Source organism: Ischnura elegans, chromosome 3, assembly GCF_921293095.1.
Source record: "Ischnura elegans chromosome 3, ioIscEleg1.1, whole genome shotgun sequence".
NCBI classification, from domain to species: domain Eukaryota; kingdom Metazoa; phylum Arthropoda; class Insecta; order Odonata; family Coenagrionidae; genus Ischnura; species Ischnura elegans.
In genome coordinates, this window is record NC_060248.1 from 94,956,122 (window position 1) to 94,979,419 (window position 23,298).

At 37.6% G+C, this 23,298-nt stretch overlaps 1 protein-coding gene across 2 annotated transcripts in view; it reads left to right on the forward strand.

Moving 5' to 3' along the window:
- Window positions 1–23,298, forward strand: part of LOC124156166 (alpha-1,6-mannosyl-glycoprotein 2-beta-N-acetylglucosaminyltransferase) — a 757,523-nt gene that overhangs the window by 173,518 nt on the left and 560,707 nt on the right. For both annotated transcript variants that reach the window (XM_046530525.1, XM_046530524.1), the window contains exon 3: window positions 12,427–13,268. The gene's annotated coding sequence lies outside the window, so the exon portion shown is untranslated. The remainder of the gene's footprint in view (window positions 1–12,426; window positions 13,269–23,298) is intronic.

Here is a 23,298-nt window from a genome sequence, read left to right on the forward strand (position 1 = left end):
TAAATAAATTTTATGGAAATGCTTATACATCCTCCTCTTGGGCATTAAATTTTGTAGTGATGAATATCCAATCGAAGTAAAAAAAATGAAAAAAAACTATGTACACAGAATCTACCAATCAAAGACCCAAAAGGGGAAATTTGATCTCGAAGTTTTTCGTTTCAATCTTGTTGGCATGCGTAGAAACCAATAATCGCTCTGGTTTAAATTTCTCTCGAGGGTCAGGCAGATCTTAGGCACATTCCCCTGTCTTTTTTATTGTTTCATAACCCTCGCTGATTTACTCTGGTATCGCCAGCGCACGAGCAGAATATTTCGTTCGTATTCCTCTCGGCTGGTCACGTGGGGTCAACGCACTTATGATTTAACGCCGTTTCGTATTTTTTTCCCGTCCGTTTTGCGTTCGTCATTTTTTTTATTCGTATGTGATTGGTTTGTGCCGCCCAGCAATCCAACCTCGAGTGCGTGACTTGAATTTCGTTCCCTCAATTCTTTGATTTTTTTCTCAGCGGTTGAATTTTGACCCGCGGTTCACCTCCATGCTCGCACCAGATCATGCGAACTCCGCCGAACAGGCTGCGAGGCATATCCAGGTTACGATGTCTCCGTTTTTCATGGGTTTGAGTGGCTTACGTTTGTTTACGATAACAGCATCGCCAGAAATTTGATTTGCGTCAGAAGAAGAGTTTTTATGGAAATTCCGCATTTGTTTATCAAGCCTTTTGCAGACGTCATTTGATTTTTGGCGTCGCTTTACGTTGTTAGCATCCTTTTTAGGGGAGTTCGTTTTTAAAGTGTGAGTATAGTGCCGTCATCGATTATAAATTGCTATAAATCTGAACACTCACCGCGCTGACTTTAGACCCGTAGATCTCTACCCCAGTGCTGGCCATTGTCAATATTTTTGTGTTATTTCGTATCAATCAACTTATGATGCGAGGAATTGCTGTTTGGTATCACGTTAAAAAACAAATTTGGCTTTTGTTTTTTTTAACTTGTTTCTTTTGAGGTTAGTACCAATTTGTTAAAATATGTCAAACGACGATTTTTCGAAAGAAGGATGGCGTAATATTACGCCCGTACCAAAAATCTAAGGATTTCATTTTGCGTAATATAACATCCCCAGCACGCAAAGTGTTTACTGATTTTTTTCTTTCCCTATGACTTTAAATAGGAACAAGTTTTGCTCAAACCGATTTGACTAGGCATCTATGATTTACTGAAGGCTGTGTAAAGGTTTTGATGCCCTGATTTCGTCTTTATGTAATTAAGAGTTTTTGCTCGTCAAATTCCCCATTTTATTTTTTATAATTAGCAACGCTTTTATTACTTTTTGCTAAAGGTTCATGAATTTTCATGATCTTTGGAAAATATTCCATCTCATGGAGGTTCCTTAAAAATGCGAAATTTCTCACTGAATTGAATTCCAAAATGTTCTTAGCTATTGGAGCCCAAAGTTCTGTTCACGCGAACCTCGTGAAAATGCCGTAAGCTGGTAGTTGATTGTTGTGACGCATTTCTCTCATCGCCCTGCGGCGGCAGGCTAGGGACAAACCATGTATATAATGTTTTTAGGCTATTTAGAGGAAGTATAACAAAATAATGAAATATCAAGTTTGTTCATTTTATGTATTATTAATAGGGGCAGACTGTGACTCTAGCAAATATGTTAGGTTTGGTGTCACTCGTAGGGAGGACGTTGCTAATTCTGTTTGAAATTTAAATTATGATATAAATAGAATCTATTGCTGCGGATAAAATGAATTATTGTATCTTGGAACATTAATGCCATATTTATGGAATAAAATGCGGTATTTTTTCGTGACAAACCCCAGCCATTTTACCTAGTTGCCTTTATTTTTGTTGTGATTAACTTTGTGTGAGTTTTTATTAATATAGATTACATTAAGTGAATCTACCGGACTTAGGCCTGGAGTTTGTCACTGGGTGAAGCTCTCAATGTGATCCAGTCACCGATAGCTTAGTGTGATCTTGGGTATGATTCATCGCAAATATTCCATTCTCATGCTGAAAATACGGCAGTTATGGCAGAAGTATTCCACAGCCGTCAACTAATGATTAAAAAAAAAAAAAAAAACAAACATGAGCCCAGTTGCTTAAGTGCATACTTAAATTTTATGTTGACCGGGAATGATAATTTTTTCTTATCCTGAATCGAATCACCGGGTTATCGCTTGAAACGCGCTATAAGTCACTGGCTATTTTAAATTGCATATAATTAAAACTGCGATACCGAACGCAATAGAAAATATCGTGGTGGCGGCTCTTTACTGGATCTGACCCAATTTTTAGGAAAAAAATTAAATCAATTTTTATTTGCTTCCTTTGACCGATGTGCATTGAATTAATGCGGGTAATTCTGATCAAGGTTACGTTTTGTGAAATCCGCTGGGATCTCCAAGTCCCCATCTCTCAGCGTATTTTATGTTTTATTAACGAAGTCGTGAAGTTATGAAAGGTGGATTAATGAGAAAAAATATGTTGGGAGATTGGTAAATGAGGCAACATAAAGCTTTACGTCCATACTGAAGTGGAAACGCCGACTACGAATCTCTCTTGCGTTCTTGGTTAGTGGAGATTTTGATTTTTGCGCGGTATCCAAACTCGGGAATACAAAAAATCTTTTTTTTTATTTCACTTGAATCTTTGATACCCATTTTATTTCTCCTTTTACCGCCGGACGCCAACCCTTTTTCCTTGATATTTTATGTTATCCAATTATTTTCTGCCACACACCCGATCGTAGCACGCACTTTACGCCGTCATTTATTAAAAAGGGTTACGCGTGTGATTAATCATGCAATGCCGTCGTGCAAAAACTAAAAAGAAAAAAAATGTGATTATAAAAGATTCTCTTCCGCCCACTCACTTCAACTGTTAACTTTCCTCTCACCAGCACCACCCCTTTCGGGTTTCCGATTTGTTCCGCGTCCGGTCCTCTTCTCTTCGAGATCCCCTTACGTCGATGGATCGATCGATATGTTTTGAGTTCAATCCATCAAGTCTTAGCGGGAGGCCACCCAGCCACCTCCATTCCTACCGCTATCGCTTGGCGCCTGTCAGTTCCGAGCGTTTTAGTTCCGAAGAGGACCGTCGAGAGGGCGGGCCCATCGTGTCCTCGACTTTTCCCTTTCGTTCTCGCATTACGACTTACGCAGTATGAAGAACATTTATATATTTGTACGTTATTAAGGCAAGATATTGGTCACAGTTTGTGACCATGAGGGGCTCACTCTACGAATAGTTGGTCTTCAAACTTATTTTCTCGCATTTAGCTCGTCACATGTATGATGTTTTGCTTAAACCCTAAATATGGACGTTAATGTAATCAACTGAAGTGTTCTTTCTGTTATAATCGTACAACAGTTGTTTTCACAGCTTAGCGTTGAGGGTCTAATTATAATAAACGACTTTAACTGTTATTGAATGCCTAGGGCAACAATATGCCGAAACAAAAAGCATTTTGTTTTACCTATAGATAGGTGAAACTGACGGCTTTAGCATGATAAAACGTTTGCGAAACAGTGGAAATATCAAAAGAATGCCAATAACTGTCACGAAGTAACCCCCGATATGTTTGCATATACTATGCAGTGATTCAATAGGAATAAATGAAAAATATAAGCAATTTTAAAACATTTTTCCGCATTTAAAGAAGAGGTGGTAATTCAGCATGATGTAGTTTTTCGTATACCAATAGCAACCGTGTGTAAATATTTACTGTATGACGTCAGTGGTTGGCGTTCGGACCAAATGTGGCAGAAGTAAAGTGTATGAAGGGGCGTATCTATTTGCATTCATGATCTCAGGATTTAAAGCATAAAGAAAACAAGTGTGAAGGCGTCTGAAACTTTCAATGCTATTATTTCCTTCTCTTTTGGTTGGGGTGAATGCGTTGGAGGAAGGGGCAGGAGAAGAGCGGTAAGCGAAAACGCGTCCTGTTTGTGCGCGCGCGAAATATTTGAGGGAGCGCTGTTTCAGTTGCACGCGCTTGTTGATTTGACTAATGGAGACCTTTTGTAGGGAAGTGATATTGCGGACGGGGGAGTGTGATTATTTTCCTTCGGTGGTAACCACACAGTGCTACCACCCGTTCTTATTATCGTAGATGACAGATTGAGATCGCGAGAGACGTGGTAGCTCAAGCACTGGTCTTCCTTGGGAGGGTATCACGACCATTAGCGGGATACTGTTATACATGTGGTTGGAATTCGACCCTCATTGAAATTCCTACTTTTGCTTTAAATAAAACGTCATATTTCTTTTTGATTTTCGGTTAAAGTTGGTATTCTATTTAATTATGATGCTAATTGTAAGAGGGTATTTTTTTATTAGACACACTAGTATGAAAAACACTCTGTAATTGTTATTTTTTAATTTAATACTCAGCTCATGTATTCTTTGTGTTTACTGAACTTTTTTTTATATTCCTGGGTTATAGAAACTAATACTAATGAATGATGTATTTCTCTTAGCCGCTTAAAGTGGAATAATACTGCTCATCAGCCATGGGACGCACTTGCACCATGTACGGGGAAAGTGCGTTCCTTTGACAAGATTTTAAGAAATAATTTATAAAAATTACCACTTTACAGAGAGAGGAATATAAATCTAATTATCTTTTTTTGGTGATTAACATATACATCATACATTGTATCTCAGGATTTTAGGAGGTCTAGAAAATTTTCCTAAGGTAGTTAAAGTTGATATATGCTATTTAGGGGTCGCACTTACCCCACCTTACCTTACCGCGAGGATAAACATACTTGCTTCAACTCGTGCATTTCCAAAAAGTACCTATAGAAGTTAAAACTGCTTACGTACCTCTAACTACAGTTTGGGAACCGCTCCTGTCTATATCCAGGTAACGATCAGATTCCATTTCGTTTCGTCCACTATGCATCCTTCGTCATCGCCATTGTTATCGCAGCAGTAAAAAGGAATGAGTGTCTTTGGTGGTCGGTGGGGTGATGGAAACACGTGGGTCGTTCAATCAGTCTTTTTATCTCCAAGGAGACGGGAGAAAATCTAGTTTCACGCGACGGGGTGGAGAAAGCAGTAGATTTGATCCTCTCCAACATTGTCCGGGGGGATATAAACCCCTCCACGGACACAATTGCTCCCAAGATCTCTTCTTACGATTACGGACGACATCTTTTTCTCTCCAGGTTTTCTTATTTTCGTGTCCTTTCTCTTGTCGAGAGAGTTGGAGAGTAAAACAGAGTGAAGCGCAGGCTGATGAGAGGCAACAATTTGGCCAGAAAAAAGAAAGAGGAAAGGCGTTCGGAAGTCATGATGTCCATCTTCTCGGTCCCAATCACATCATCGCATCAAAACTTATCGTCTGATTGGTGCAGACGCCTGGGCGCATCAGTTCCTTTCCTCCACAGTCGTCGTCCGAAGTTAACCTCCGTGTCCCTCCTACGTCAAGAAATTACTTCTTGCTACGGAAAGGTTTTTCCAGCTCCTCTAGCTTTTCCCGGTCTTTCCTCCATCGAGGAAGTTTTACGATGCGCTCAGCTGTGAACAATGTGCCTAAAAGTTCAGAAGTACATCTTTCTCCTCTTATAAAAAAAATTCCACTTTTCAAGGCCCTAGTTCCACTATTTTTCCCATTCGTCCCTGGACCTTTGGTGTGCAGAAGTTACGTTTTTAGATAATGTCTGTGTGCTTGCTGGAGTCCATGTTACACTCAACACTTTTTCTCATCCTTAGTTGAGTAATTTTTCCGAAAAATTAGGCTCACTGAAATGGTTTACTGGGAAATTAGTGATATTTTTGACCGTGGAAGTACATCGCTCAGAGAATTTCAGTGAAAATGTTACCAATGATTTTAGTTCATCCCATGAAGGATTCCCTTTTCTTGAGTATCAGGGACATCATCAAGAGAACCCATCAAAATTATACATGGCCCAAATCCTTTCACCAGAAAATACATAAATTCTCCATAATTTGTGGTACAAGGCCGTACCAAATTGGGAGGGTATTATTGGGGAAATTATTTTGTTAAGCCTGAATTGAGTCAAAGTTTTTATTTGGACGTAATAGAAGAAGTGAAATTATGATTTTTATGGAAGCCAAGACGAAATTCTCTTCCTTCTCCAATTAGATATTCGTCTCATAGTTTTTTTACGAGTACATCGTTTGTAATTCCTTGTGAACCTTCTTCCTCAGAGCATGCCCATATTGAGTGCCAAGGGGTACTTCTTGGGAGGATACTCCTGGAATGGCCCTCAAGTCCTGCGATTCAATATTCGAATCGTCATCGTTGACTGTTTTCCACTCTTCCTAATTCAGGCGCCCGCATGGACGCGTTAAAGAAAATAATTCAATTGGTTGAGTCAATTGCCTAATAATATTGATTGGTGTAATAATAACATTTTTCTGTCGTTATGAGAGTTTGGTGCCTTCTCTTTCAAGGAAGGATTGCTGCGAGAATGAGAAACACCAAGTTTTAAAAGTTTTCATGGATATTACACAATTACTTATACCGCTTATTTTTACATAGCGCGACCCGGGTTTCGATGGATTATCTTCATCTTCAGAGCGCAAATTATGATTTATCTAATTTATAATTTGCGCCTGAAGATGTTGGTAATTCATCGAAACCCGGGTCGCGCTCTGTAAAAATAAGTGGTAAAAGTAATTGTGTAATATCCAAGAAAACTTATAATGGAATACCACAAAGTTAATCATGAGTTAGTGAAAGCTTTCAATGCACAATGTCTCATTGCAGGATTATGTTTGTAGCCAGTCATTGGTTACATAGACGTCACACATTTGAACAAGAGTGCCCTGCACCCTAGAGTGCCCTAAACCGTCAAAATTACTTTTTCTTTGCTTCTAGTTTTTCAAAGCTGACTTGCGAATATTAATTTTGTTTTCTCGCCCATGGAAATGAAGTACTGGACTCAAGATATCCATTATTTTATGCTTTCATTTCAGCCATATAACCAATTTTTGGATACCCCAATCCAAATCGAATGCTGTGAGAGGTTTTTCAAATTATGGTAGATGTTTGCCGCATGCATTAGGCTTGAAAATTTGGTCATAGTTTAGTTTATAACTTTATAACTTTAACGGTTTAAAACTTATAACATCTAGATAGCATCTTATGTCTGGTGGCAAAACAATCAAAGGGTTGTTGTTAAAAACTATAATTATTGTATTAGACTTGTGGTGGATTCAGTCATTTAATTGAAATCAGTTATTATTCATAACCTTAATATTTCTCCATGTCGCTATCACAAAATAATATGTGTATCCATATATCAATCCCTTTTTTCTCCTTTCCCGTTGTCTACCGTTTTTCAATGAAAAGTCAGCTGTGATATTTTATATTTAGTTGCCTTTACTTAAAATTAACGTCCTTGGATTGCATTGGAATTTTCCCCTTTACTCGAATTACGTACACAACTTTAACCGTCACATGTTCCTCGTTTACGCTGCCCTCATATTTGAGCCGCTATGAGATAGTTTAGGCCTTGATAAGGGTGCGTGTGGGTGCTTAGCTTTAGGTGTCTATCCTTCCAGACAAAACAAAAGGAGAGTAGAGAGCTGTTTAGGGGGTTCCTTGTCTTCTCCGTTGCCAGAGAGCTCTTTCCTTGGACGTCATAACGGAAGTGGTCTTTGGGCTTCCACCGTTAAGTGAATCCCTTTGACTGCGCCTAGCCCTCATCTGCGTTCCAGAGCGCTGGTGAATTAGGCATGCGTAACTATGGCTTTTGAGGGTGATGTGGTTCCTTTTTATTTGCCTCTTTCTGTACATTATATGCCTACGTATGTATGCATCCAGAGACGGAGGCTCTCATATCTGTAATTGTAATCACCATGGTCACTGCTAACTATCATAATCGAAGAGGCAATTCTTGTAGTCATTATCAAGGAAATATGAATGGGAATGATGGTGATGGGGGTGCGCGTAGAGCAAATGTAACCAAGACGAATTTTCCGCGTCTACGATTGAAACGATTAAATCCCAGGTTACGTGAAACCTGAACTACATCCACGTACTGGTCAGCTGGCTGCCTCAATAGGTGTGTGGAGGGAGGTGTTAGGACATCGGCCTTTAGCCCCAACGAGATTTAATGAATCATTTAGGTGTTCATTGAGAGAGATTTCACTGTCTGTGATCAATATTTTTTATTCATAGTTACGAAATCATGAATATACGTGTTCTTTCGGCAAAATATCTTTCTTATTCTATAATTTCTGCCGGACCTTGAAATATAGTGGGATCTTAGATGATGAGTAATAGGATTGATTGGTTGATTCCGGCGAAAGTGTTTATTTACACGTAGTTTATTTCTGTAAGAGACTTCATATCCATTGTATATCATAGTCATAAAAAATTGCAGTATGGGGAGATAATTAAAATTTATAAATGGGTATTTCATTTGAAATTTTATCTGTATCCTACAGTGGTATTTAACGTTTTCCTTAGCTTATAGTTAATGTGCAGCCATCTTAAACGCTCTTGTTTGTATTTATTCTAAGGAGTGAAGATAATTGACGTCATTTTATGCCAACATTGTCAAGGCTACCACAATTTTTCGCCTGCTTCATCCTCCATATTTCCTGGAACTAGCAGAATTTATTGCGAGAAAACTTGAATCGACAGGCTAACCAAATACGCGTAAACGCAATCGGTTTAGGCATTTTTTATATTTTTCCATGTTGATTGGTTACAGGAATGTAAGATCCGTGTGAGAGTGAAAGATTCCATGATCAATGCATGAAAGGGGAAGAAATAGAGCATGCGTTCTGGATTAGTTGGATTCGCTTTCGCAGTTTGCAGAGCGTAGAATTTTATTTCTGTTAGATAACTAACTCTTGTGATCATTTTACTTCATCCGCCCAAAACGTCTATTGGCCAGTAGATTACTTCGAGAAAAAGCAGCACCGCTCTCATTTTCAGTGGTACATATATGTACGGGGAGAACGATAAGGAAATCCTACTAAGGGAGAAGTCAATTTTCGAAAATCTAGTGGTTGATTTTAGAGCTAAGAGTGTTAGTATTATTTTCCTAATTGATACTTCGTGAAATCATAAAAACCATCAACATTTGTAACTTCCGCAGAATTTTATATCACTTCCCAACCATTATCAACGCGTCTGAGTTACAAGGTGACTAGCAATACCGCATTTTCTCCAAGGTAATTTAGGTTGTACGTATCAATGTCTCCTGTTAACCGTGACACCTCATTAAAGCCATCGTAATTTGAGATTGTCTTTTATTTTCAATCGGCAAGGTCTTCCATACCTCGATCTTACCTTTAACCCCTGTAGTGATGTGAAGTGGATTTCTCTGCTCGTGACAGGGTAAAGCTTAACTTGTGTTTCAGTCGTATCTAACAGGGAAAACTTATGCCTCAGTCGAAAAACCTTGCTTAAGGATCACCCCGAGGCTCACCATCGCTTGATTCCAATTAGCGAGTTTCGGCGCTGGGTTCTCCTGAGTTTCTCATATTGTTGTTTTCATCTCTTCATCTCTCTGTCAAGTCATCCTCATCTTCCATTTGACCGGCACGTTTGACACCAAAAACACTAATTAGTCTCCACGTATTAGATTATTGTATCAATACATTTTTTAATTTGCTGTATAATAGCTTGTTCCTTCTTAATTGATTGGGTGGTCGAGTGTGAGTTTGCTACATATTTTATGGTTGGAACTCATTGTTTTATATTTTTCCTGAAAACATGTTGAGTTAATTCGCCTAATATATTCATTGTTCTGAAATGCACTCAGCTGTTTTATTTTTTACTAGTTCATTTTCTCCATTAATTTTGAAGGAGTCCTTGCATTTTAACAGAATGTTTTTTTTATTGCGGATAGAAAAATGTTCCTATCTTGAATTAAAAACATATCATTATTAAAGTTTTAACATGCTCGTTAATCGATCAGCATTCTTGGTCTCTAAGATTTTTTTCTTTTAGTTTAGCAATGCATTGGTGAAAACATTTTTTTAATATCGAAGTTAAATGTTGTTCTTCGAAGCACCATGCCGTGTTAGAAGATACTTCGCGTGTATTTTAGAAAAGGTCTTTATTACGTGCTTACGTGCTTTAATTATCATTAAATTACGTGCTTTCGATATGAAACAAATGCTTAACCCCGTATATTTTCAAATGCTACTTAAAAATTACTTCTTTCGCCTTTGAAATTCATCGATTTTAAAAGTATTTTCAGGATGTGTGGTAGCTGATGAGGCCGAAAGTATATTTTTTAGGAAGGAATCGGGGAAACATGGAGCAGAGGTAGTGTATGTAGTAACGAGAAGCAAGGTGCGTCGAGCTAAAAATTCAGTATATAATACATGTAAAGTAATTACAGGTTGCAATTGATGTGTGTTTAAGATTTCATTTTTGTTTTGAAATATTCTAACAGCGATCATTCGTCGAGCGGAATCCCACTTCAAATTTTGATAAAGCCGCATGAATTTTTTTTCAGGATTTTACAAATTTCTTTCTCTGCGAACTATTTTTCAAATCTATTTCATTGTTTATTTCAAGGAAATTCATATTTTTCGGTCTCTATGGACTAAATATATATTCTCGAGGTGGGTAAAAACAGAATATTATTAACATTTTCCTCCTAACTTTTCCGTCAAGATACCAGGAAAAGCCCGAGAATAATATAGAGTTTTTTTTAATACTCAATCCATGGATACAGTTCTTGTTGATTTTATCGTATCGCCCGAAGGAACGGAACTTTTCCGGTTCTTCTCTCTTTATATATCTCTCTATAACACGGCGTATTTTAGTTTGAACTAATTGTGGACACGCCTAACGCTGCTCTTGTTTTATTTATTTTTTGTCTCGATATATTTCCGACGCACGGGGAAAGATCGCTTTGGTTTCCTCATCTTTACCGTTTGCTCCTGCATATTTTCCTTCTCTTAAGAAACTATTGAGGCTTCGGGCGATGGAGAAAGAGAAAGTTTTGCAAATTAAAATTGTTTTAATGCCCCGGGAAATCTAATAGTGAGGAGCCATCCAGTTGTGGATTAATCACCTGTTCACAAAGAATGGCTTTAAGTGATGGCCGTTAAATAACCACAAATATTTGGCTCCTGATTTTCTTGGGATGATATAACATAGAGGAAATCAACTTTGAATGCGTCTGCTACCTTTACATGACTGCTGTTACATTCCAATTAACATCTACTGGTGACAGCAGCTTTTGGAATGGGAAATATATTCGCTTTTACCATTAAAGAACGTAATTTTTTCGCTTTATCCACTGTGATTGATCTTTTATTAAATTTCACATTTACAGCTTAAGCGTGACTATCCCTTGCACCCAGATGTTATTTTTTATATTATTTATTAATTTACTCTCTTCCGATGCCGTGGTTATCATCATAAGTAATTTTACGGGTTAGCATTACATCTGCAATTGTTTATGTTGACATCATTTTGTTATTTTAGGCATAATCTGGTGAAGCATCATAATTAAAACGAAGTACACCTGATGATGTGGTACTGATACTGTGGTCTGATACACATTTCAATGTATAACTTTCTAATGGCATCCTTGACTGGCTTTTGTATCCGGTTAGGGATCCAGGACGGACTTCCAATAACTCATTGAAGATCATTGTGGAATGAAAATTCGCTATAGGTTTTTCGCTGGAGAATAATGGAGGATTTTTTACCGGGGTTCTTTGTAAAAATGATTTTGTCAGATTCAGTTTTAAGTTATATAGTTTGTCGAGGCATATAATAAAGGCGACGCGATAATCTAGTTCAGCCATTATATCGCCAACAAATATTATCTGACACTTATTCAATGGATCTAACCGTATTTTTACATAGGTGAGGTTAAGCTTATTCCATATTATGCCACAGGCGTATGATTTTTAGGCATTCAGAGTAGAGGGACGGTTTATTTTCTTGAGGACCCTTCCAGAATTTTTGTATGGGGGTGAGCGACGGCTTATACCGAAATTCGAAATGAGGACCCTGTGGTCATTAGATAAGTGCTCTACACACTGGGCTACAACTCTCTCGTTGCGTGGTTTACATTCGTGAAAAATGTTCAGTATTTTTCAATTATGAAGGCTTTCTTCCCTATGGACTCCTGTCAGGCATGAAGGGAGGTAAAGCGATATATCCATGATAAAATATAAACAACAAATGGTAATTTCCTCAATTTAATATATAACTCAACTACCGGGCATGTTTCCGACAGTCTATGGCATGCTATGACCTTGACAATAACATAGCGAAGCCATGATCGGTCGTGGAGTTATATTTATATTAAAGAGTGGTGGGTTAAATTACCATTTGTTGTATTTATTTTTTATGGCCTTCTTCCCTATTATTTACAACTAATTGTTCTGCTTCTTTCCTTGGGGAATCTTTCTTTGACTAATACAACATTTTGTCTTTCGTTTCCACAGGTGGAGGAGGGACACCTCCGCCTCACCTTGCCCCGGAACTTGGAGCCTCTTCAATAATATCGGCGTGAAGGACTTCGAGGAGCAGTCCCATCCAATATCATTCCATTCTCTTATAAATCTTCCATCATCTTCGAATCCGTCCCTGGCCGCAGCGGAAAAACATACTAGGAAGCATCACCGTTATATGCCCACCCCTGCCTGAATTTTCCCCGCCGTACCGTGCCCTCTAGCGCCGCTACGGCATAGTATACTCTTCCTCAACCAGTCCCAAGAGTAACTCACATCCCGCCGGAACAGAGCCTGCCTAGATTCCCTCTGTAGCCAGCTCTATTCTTCTTTTCCCAGTATTTTCTGTTGAAATGCACCCTTAAGCCTCCCACATCCGCAGGACTCTCCAGCTTCCTCGAATCCGTCCCTCTTACGTTCATAGGAAGTCCTCTATCCCCGTCCGTAGATATTATTTTGCTTCGAATACGTCACCTACGCGATAAGGAAGAGTTATAGAAAAAGAAATAAAGAGGTGGGAGTGAGGGAAAATATTGAAGAAAGGACTCACAGAACAAGCACCCGAATTAAGAAAAATTATCCCTTCCATTCCCCTAACGTATTGCGTGTGCGATTTTGTGTGTGCGACAGTGTTTTGTTGAAAGTTTCCTACCGCCCATTGTTTGCTCCGAGTATTTACATTTTTGGTGCCATCTTCACATAGTCGAAGTCCTTATTATCTTCTGCTGTCATCAAAGCATCATTGGCTCCGGAGAGAAGAACCGGGCTTCTTGATGGTGAGGAGATTTCACGGTCTTTCTACGCTGGACCAGGCTCTGGATCTCCTTTGAATACAGGTAGGTGGAGGGTCTCTGGAGACTTCGTTCATTTATCCCTGAAATGATAAGCTATATTATTATTACCAATATACTCCTTTGCAACAAGAAATGAATGTCATTTTAAGCGTATGAGTTACGAGTATGTAAAATTTATTACTTGAATGATTCTTGAAAGAAAATTATTTAATAGAGCAAGCAGAATATTGTTTACCCTTTTTACTTCATTATTTGGCATTTCATCGAGTTACAATAGATTTTAGTGGCCAAGTAATTATGCAGTAACTACTGGAATATCGTAATAATCGGAATCGAAAGTTTTCCGTGATAACTTAAGTGATTACTTGGCCGTGGTTCCCTTTGTTCATGGAAATTTTTTCGATCGAGAAATATTCGATTAGTTTTATAAATGAAATATAAATGGAATTTTTATTTCTCTTAACCCTTAGGAATTGAGATGATAACGGTTTCAGCATATTGTTGTATAGCTAAGCATATATTTCAATGGCACGCATGGTATAAGTTCCTTGTAAAATAATATTTTTGATACTTTGTTTAAATTCTCCAGATAGACATTATTTCTCATAATTATGACCATTCATTTCGTTGACTTGGATATTACCTGTTCAATTATGTTGTAATTATGAAGCATGCCGCTGTTGAGGCACCTACTTGTTATTTTTTTCTTTTGCGGTTTTGTTATGACGAAGTTCTCGGGAAAGGTTTAATGTAGGTTATCAGCGGATCCAAGGTAGGGACAAGGGGATGGAGGGGTTAGGGGTATCTCCTCTATATATTTTTGAAAACTGAACAAAATAACCATTTTATCTCGTGGAAATTGATACCCTAAGGAGGGTCCCTCTCTGCATCCGCCACTGATGTAGGTGTGCATCGAATCGGTTTATATCTCAATGGAAACGTTTTCGTCCATTCTATATTACCTCATCTTATGGGCCATCGCAATGCCTACGTCTTGTGTTCTGTTTTACTTGCTTATGAGCGGAATTCGTGTTTTTAATTTTATCATTTAATTCTTTTCTTTCTTCCGTTGATTTTGATTTCCGAGCCTTTTTTTAAGGCCTTACTTCGAATTTGAATGTTTTTGTTACTCCTAAAAATTCGTTTTCGAAATTCTCATATTGTGATCAAGTTCTCAAAAAAGCTTAGGAACTCCATTTAACTGGAATTCCTTTGATGATTATGCTTAATCTCAGTGTTTATAGTGCGTACGGGTGTTACGAAGACTTATTTTGAAATAAGGGGTAACTTTGAAGGAAAGATATAAATTATGGAGTCGTTGAGACTCAAAGGAAATATTTAGATAATTATGCAATTTATAACGTAATATGCTGAAAGTTTTAATCAATGTAGATTTTAGTTTTATTCTTTCTTGCCGTGCTCGTTTTTGTTGCTTAACTATCGTGTACGCCGGTATTTGGTTGGTCATTATTTATTTTAAGCTGTAAAACGTTTTATAAGTAGTTATGTAAATTGTTTACGTTTCCTTCTTGCAATACTGTTGTCTTTTATGTTGTAATTTCCATTCTTCCAAAGCCGCTCTTGCAGTTCGAGATACATTTGCGAGAGTAAAAAGAAGGTCCTGTAAAGCTTCTTCAATGTCAGCATATTCAAAACAAAATTGCGGTTAAATTGTTGGCAGTGATAATTTAATATTTTGGTCTCGATATCGCTTTGTTTATCATAACAAAAACGTTTTAGTTCCGCCCTGAGAATACCCTCTGAGCTCGCGTGGGAAATGTGAATAGCCTTGCATTGAATGTCTAGTTCATGATTTTTTTAAATCTCTATCGACTGTCAAAATGGTTGTTCTGTTTTATGGTACTTCCTGAGGCTTGCTTTTTTACTCATTTGTGTCAAGTAAAAATACCACTGAGTATTTTATGCTAAACGTCTTTGTGGAAAATATTTTTTTTCAATTTTACATTGATTTTTATAGGTTTAATTCGCTTTCAGTCGAGTTTTACTTCTTTCGACTGATAAGAGATCAATCTTCCGCCAGTTCCGTCTATATATGTGGCCAGGATGACATTATAATTATAATCCGTTTTGGAGAAGCCTTCAATGATGGCCTCTGTTTAGTTTGCCTTGGAGCTTGAGCTCCTTACGAGGAAGCCTCCGAAGAAGTGCGGCCTTAGACGTTGGTTTGCCCATTGAAGCATTACCCTATTCATGGCTGTTCTAAGTGACGCAGAGCCCTTACGCTGCAGATCTACGTCTACTGAACAATGCTCTGAATAACACTTGTCTGGGTTTGATGATAATTGGTGATCAACCATCTCCCAGGGATAACCACGGCCTTTGTATTGCGACTTTTTATTATCTGAGTTCCAAATGTATTTTAATAACTATATATTATACATGTGTTGAAGTTCGTATGAAATGTGAGGTCATTTATACCTTCAATTACTTTAACTTCAGGAAGTAAAGACCGTTTCGTCTTTTCGTTAGCTATGCTGTGCATATGGTAACATGGGAAACAAAATAATGAATGGCGATTATTCAACTCCGAGAATAGTTTATCATCGGTATTATTAGTCTTAGTAAGAATTAAATTGACTTTAATTTTTATGCGACCAGGTGTAAAGACGGGTGATTAAGTCACAAGTGTTTTTTATAATCTTCAACATTTTCATGAAATCAGTGTCATGTAATTGAAATAATGTAAAATTAATGATTTTGTGTATTTTAATTGCCCACCGTAATGCATGAGCAATGTTTTAGGTAAGAGTTTAGAATTTTCCATCGTAGAAAAAGCCCATAAAATCCTGCCATGGATGGCGTGACAGGTATGTCCAGAAGCAGCCATATTTAGAGCATCGTCTTCTCGTCTATAATTTCTAATCCTAGCCGATAAGTCCTTAGTATGCGTATAGTTTTGATTATTTACTTCTAAAAGTGCTGTTGGATGTGGTATTGTTTTTTTCGTCCAATGTTTTGAAAATGTAGTTTTCTTTGTTTTGCTTGAAAGACGTCTTTTTTACTATTATTAGGAGAGTATTGCTTGAAGATGTTATCCAGTTTCATGTCATTGAATTAAAATTCCGAAACTGCCATACCTTATATTTTGTGTATCTTAGAGAAAAACGTTTCAATCCGATATCCTTCACGCTGTCCTTAAGATTGCGGAAATCAGCTATGGTTTACAATTCATGTTTTATTTTTAAAATAAGTTGATATGCCGTGATCGGCCGTGTGTTGCGAAAACTGACCTTTTAATGTCTTCGCTCAGTAATAAATCGTAAAAATACTTTAGCAATTTGAAAATATCATCGTGTAGTGTGTATCGGTCGCTTGGGGATGGATAGCCTGCGAGAAATGGGTAAACGGCGATTGCTATATCGAGTTCCCGTAATATTGATGGATGTGTGTTTATTTTTATTTAAAATATAATATTCCTCGCATGCCAAGCCGCGAGCGTTTTATTTCTGCCTGTGTTAATTCAGCTCGTCAAGTCTCCGTGTGTCATTGGCGTGAATGATATTCTTCGATTAATTAACGGCGCGCGTTCCCGTATGAACTGAATTCGGGTCATTTCTCGTTCATTTGTCATTGCCTGTGGGTATTATTTGAAACGATGCCTCGGATAGTCTGCGCGATGAAAGAATATTAATGTTTGCAGCATCGTGTTTCCATTGTGGGGACGGGCTTTTGTCGTTGATATAAAAAGACAAAAGTGGTACAGCGTAGCCAATTCATATTTATTTCGCCTTGATTTTTCTCTTGGGAATATTTGCTTCTATTTTAAATACCCATGCCTCATGCAAAGCTGTAGTTGAAACTGTCCTATGGTTATTCTGGGAAGCTCGAGACAACTGAGGTATACGTATCGTTATATAACGGACCGTGTGAAGCCATTTGATGAAATTTGACTCAGTATTTCGTGCACTAGGCTTTATTTCGTGATATTGGAATATATTTCTTTACTGTTGTCCTTGAGGCCACCGAAATATTATTTTTCTCTAGTTTTTGGTCTCTTCATTAAAAATATCACCTGGTTATGTTAGCTCTTGAATTCCTCAGAACTTATCATATTTTTCTGTTTTTATCTCATGAGTAACTCGCTGCTTATCTTGCGCTACATGGCTTTACTTCATCAAATGCGTCAGTTCTTCTCAGTACGAAAGAGTAGGTATAATTTGAAGGAGAAATTGGAAGTAACCTCCTTTTATTGTAGTGGAGAGTCTTATGATTTGTAAATCTATCCTATTAATATTCACTGCTACTTATTGGAATGCGTAAGAAGCCTTTCGGGGCTTTGGGGTATGATAAAATTTTCTGTTTATGCTCTGTCGCCTTAATGTTTAGAATGATGATTTAAAATTACTTACTTTTCTACACGCCAGAGTGTAAATTACGTAGTTTTATGCTCGTAGGTAACGCACTCAAATCAGTGATTCCAGTATTCTTAGTTCTGTCTTGGATGTTTTCTATCTCGGTAGGAGTTGTCTGGATGCTTAAGGACTTATTAAGAAATCACATCACTTCCGATTCTCCGAACTTTTTACGTACCTTATTGATCCTTAAAAATTGTGGCCATTAACTAGCAATTTTCGTGCTGCATGTAGTGGACAATTTTCAACATCTTCCCGTATGTCTTTGAAATTTAATGTAAGTATTTCCTGAGATGTGTTTTTTTATATTTGGGGGACTGTCAAATGTTGACAGAGGTCTATACATTCTGGAAATTTCACGATGAACCAGTTATAAAAAGTTTTGCGTCTCGAAAAAGATTCGGTGAACGGAAGTGAGACCTCCTCGCTGTTAAGTTTTTACCAATTACTGAGGAAAGGGAAAGCAATTTCCTTGGGACGGAACGATTGATAAATTTTACGTTTCAGTATACATCTTCATGTGTGTTCTTATGATTCCTTTTTCGTGATACTTACAGTTATCTGAATCAAATCTTAAAATAACCACCTATTCCATTCGATGTGGTTTGAACTTCGAAAGCCCTTAAAGGTCGAGACATGATATCTCTACCTTTACGTACATGTGGATGCAAAATAGGAAATAACAAGAAGAAGACTATGCATGCCAGAAGGTCCGCAAATTGCGAGATCGAAGTCATGAATTGCTTCTGGTCATGAAATATCGCACTACTCAATATTTTCTCCGAAACTCCATTCTCTCCCAGAGGAAAGGCCTAAGACATCCATTTAGGTGAAACAGGATTTAAAAAAGATGTCGTTTCAATATTTCCAGTTTGTAAACTGCTGTATCATGTGATGGGTTAATTTTTAATTTCCCTCATTTATCGAAAAAATATTAGTGGAGCCGCTGCTAGGGAGCTACAAAGCGTAGCTCTTAGTTAATCTGTTTGGTATCGGTAAAGATTAAATTTTGGCGTAATCGTTCCTAAAATATCGAGTGGATAAAATTCATATCAGGGATGAAAAGTTTTGGTGGTTATGGTGTTAATTGGGTGTAAAGGCTTGTTAACAGGGTACATTAATTCGTACGAGTTAATGTTATAATGTATGAACGCATGAATGAACTCAAAAATGCACCGTATACCCACCCAACTTTTGCGAAAGCGTGTGCTGATAGTAGAACCTGTTCCAATTTATTTCGTGCAGTCGTTCATTTTTCGTTCCGTCCCACCAAAATCGTTCATGCATTTAGGCACTAGTTCGTATGGGTTAATATACCGTGTAATTAAGCCTTAAGTGAATATGAAGGGCGGTGATTGCGAGAATCTAATCCCTGGGGAGAGCGGGTTTCGGTTTACTTGCATTTGTACTCGTAATGACTGAACTTCAAAAATATGGACCCGGTATCTCAGCTGCTTGGAGAAATTGGCAAAGTTTCGCTTTGTTTTATTTCTATAAAAATCTATTTATGAAAGTAAGTAACTTTCCCTAAAAAGTATCCTGCAAACGTGTTACTTTTTGGGAGACAAATGCTGACGAGCAAATTATGTACAATTATGTACTTTTAATGAGTCACGTGTTAGCGTTCGGAGTACATAATACTGATTCAAAGGTATTATTAATGTTTCGAAGGGACTAGTGTTCTTATTCGCCGGAGAGGAGTTAGAAAAAAAAACGCAGATTATCAGGAACATCTAGAAAAGGAGTGGCGCTAGAGAGCACACTTTCATTAGTTTGAATGTATTTTCTCTCGTCAATTTGCGGTAAATATCTCCCATGATTTATGCGACATGATATCATGACACATTTTGATTTTGTACCTTGGCTTGGTAGAAAGCACTTGTTAAAACTGCGACTGGTTGGTAATTTGCTGCATTTCTTCTTCCCCTGGGTGTTTCCAGTCTCATGCCGGGGGTGGAGAAAGTGCATTGCCACCCCTAAGGAGCGAAGGCGTTCCTCTTGTAAATATTTATGTTTCGTTGGGTGGTGAAAGTCGTTCTCGACCCCTCCAGCAACCCAGCGTTACACTGCTATTGAGGCTGGAAGTCGGGTGGTAGTATCAGCAGATCCACGGTCGTGGTTTGTGTTTAGTTTAATTTTTCCATTGTTACAGCGTGTGCTCATTTTTACTTGTGCCATGCCCTGATCATATTTGCATTTATCTACCCCGTAGAATCTTCGGTCGTTATGTTTCGATACAAATATTGAATCAACAAGCCAGCTAAACTCTTTCATTCAAAAAATCTTCTTCATTAGCTTTATTTTATGGGAAACAATGCCTTATGCTATCAAAGCCAGTCGGTGCACAACTGCAGCGCGTGTTGAAAAACATTTTACAAAGATTGGAATTTCCTTTGGTTTCGATTAATCTAAATATACGTTTATCTCATTGTAAGCAATATCTTTCAAGTTTTTTTGGAAGGTAATGTTCTCTTTTTTTTCATAAATCTAGTTATGTAAGATTTGAAACGAAAATGAAATGAGTTACTGGATAGAACACCAGTGTATATACAGTAACGATTATTTAAATCCACCAAGTGCTGTTGCGCGTGTTTTTGTGTGAGGATTCTATAGCAGCTGGATGCTTGCGCCTTTAATTTACTCTTTATTTCACCCTTTAACTACAGTCCGGGCTTATATTGCGGGACTTTTCTTATTAATCTCTGTAATAATAAATAATAATAAAGAAGTCATTCTCTTGCTCCTCTACGTCGATGTTTTATTCAAAGAACAGTTATTGTTGTCCTCGTGGCACTTAGCGGCAACCAGGGTGTCGTAAAAAACGAATAGTTTAATATGCATACAAAATATTGTTGGCGCAACGCTACATTATGACCGGAATGATGAACCACTGGTGGAAAATATATATATGTATCATGTTCAGAATGGGTGTATTCTAGGTTTTTATTTAAGCTGCTTGATGCATTGATTTTAAATGTTCAAGACTCAGCTTAGTACTGTTCATTATATTAAGTTTCGCCTTATACTCTTCTCGCATGTAATGACACTATGATGCTTATAAATGATTATGGTTTATTTTTTATCGCGTAAGTATGGACAATTTAAAAAACTCTTATTCCCAATTATAACTACTTTAAATAAATGAATTATTATTGCATAATTGTTAATTTATAATATAAAATATTATTGAATGCAATATAATTATACTACATACAGTTATAATTACTTTTTATTTTGATTGTTTCACTGGTGTGTGGTCTCCAGGTGGTCATCATAGGAGTAGTTTTATCCTTCGAATTCGCTGGTGAACAGGTTCATCATCATCAATTCAAATCAGATCAACTGAATTTGCCTACATAAAAATGAACTATCTCAATTTCTCTACTCGAGAGAGGTTAGAAGAGAAAACAGACGCGTCACTGCAGGCGGCGGCATCTCATCGTTCGCGGTGAGGAACGAAGTAGGAGTGGCCATTGTTGTCATTCTACGTGGTCTTAGGGGCAGTAGGGTGTTCTCCACACACACTCAGATTGGTGGGGGAAGAGTGATAACTTTCACTTTTCCAGGAAAAAAAAACGAGGAAAGGCGCGTGTCTTGCATTCAAAGAGTGCTGAATGCAAGCTGGGAAATGAGATTGTTGGCAAGGGTGGGGTAGCATCATCATCATCATAAATTGCCGAGTTACTCCACTCTCTTTCCCCATCATCTCTCTTCTTGTTCCCACGTACCTGCATTGTTTTAAGTTTCATTCCTCTGAGTCATTTTTCTCACTTGGGTAATTACTGCATCGCGTACTCATCTGAGAGTAGCTGACAGATTAAGCTGGTGATCAGCTATTGAGTATAGAATGTAGATATAGATATACGTATAGTTCTTGGGTGGTTGCCATGTGCTTCTTCGCTCTCGAATTGTTTGAATTCTTAGGCAATAGTAGTGAAGGAGAAATTTGGGGTAGTGACGAGGAATTTTGTTTTATCAATTCGTTGCTAATCCAGCATCGGATTTTTTACAATACACTTGCCGAGCATCGGTGAGTTCATTGGGAAGGTTTTGCTTTGAATAATAAATGGGATGGCATTCTTTTTATTGATGAAATCAGGACGAGCAGTAAAATTAGGTGATTGGAAATATTTTATCTTCCCCTCCCGGCCCCTGATAGTTTTAATTTGCTTGCCCGCGATACAGTTATATTATCTTCTTAAGAAATTATTTCTCCGCCTACTCTACAGAGAGAGGCCGAATGTGAATTTTGGTGCTATTACAATAGTAGTAAGTCTTAGTCGTGTTAGCGCAAAGTTGGTTGCTGTCGCAACTGCGCTATCTTGGGTCCTGCGTGATAGCTGCGATAGGCATCGATGGTTGAATCAGAACAAATGAATATGGTAGGAATGGTAAGATTCGATCCTATGCTGCCAGAGTGCATGTGATTGTCTGACGCCTTAACCGCTTGGCCACGGCTGCCTTGAGTGGTTAGATAGTTAGTGGAGAATATCTCGGTATTATGACTGGCGAAAGTAATGGAGGAATAATTTCATGTATGAGTTCAGGTGTACGTTGCTCTCACTATCTGCGGTACGCCCGCCGTATTAGGAGTATCTTAAATAAACAACATACGTGTTCATCTACTTTTAACTATAGTAAATAGCTTGCTTTGTGGCCTAAAATATGCTAAAATTACAATAATTTACGACGAAAATAAATTCTATCGTATGGATTTTCGAGCTATTATCAGTCTTCCAGATTCGCTCATGTCCAGTATTTAGTCATTCAATTGAGGATTTTGAACTTTTCCTTTTACATTAGCTGCGTCGTCATAGTTTAACTATTCAGTCGTTTTCCATATTTCTTATGCTACTTTAGTCCTTGGAAAGTCAAAGTCCTAGTCCATTTTAAACATCTACAAAAACTTTTTGTTTTTGATTGTAGGCTACTTTTGGGGTTCAATTTGTGATTAACTACTCATGGCAAAATTTTATATCGATTTAGCCTTTATTTTATTTCAAATATTACTCTCTCTTCTGATGAGTCGCTTCCTTAAATATTTCTTTTTTGTTAAAATCCCTTGGAAGAGAGTTAGGTATAGAGGAGATTATTGTTATGCATGCGAAGAGAAACAAAAGTAATGGAAAATCAAATTTGAATGAGTGTACAGTTTCCACTGTTATTTTTTTTGTAGTCGTGCCGTGTTTCCGTTGAAACTGTGTCATCGTATTAGGAAAAAAAGCTTCAAAAATACTAGAAACCATCATTTCCATAAAGTGAGTGAGATAAAGGCAGCGAATATTTGGTTTTGAAGATTGCTACATCTTGAAATAATCCGTTTTGATGTTTCAATCGAATATAGAGCGATAGCTTAAAATAGTGCTCTATAAGTGATTGGAATCTCCTTCTTTTTCAGATGGGTATTTTGCTATCGTGTTTCAAACATGCAGATAATAACGATAATACCTAACATTACTTTTATTTGTACTCTGTAGGTGAAGAGGTAGGTTTATTTTATTTTTTTTTTAATATGAAACGATTAATATAGTTTATTAATAACAATATATACATATTCCATCATGTCTTTTAACATATAACAATCTAGGCCCCGCTAAGTCTCAAAGACTTGTCAGCGGGTTCCAATACATCACAAAAATATATGACAGCATTTGTATAATACAGATACATTTTCCCAATTAATGCAAGCATACATACAC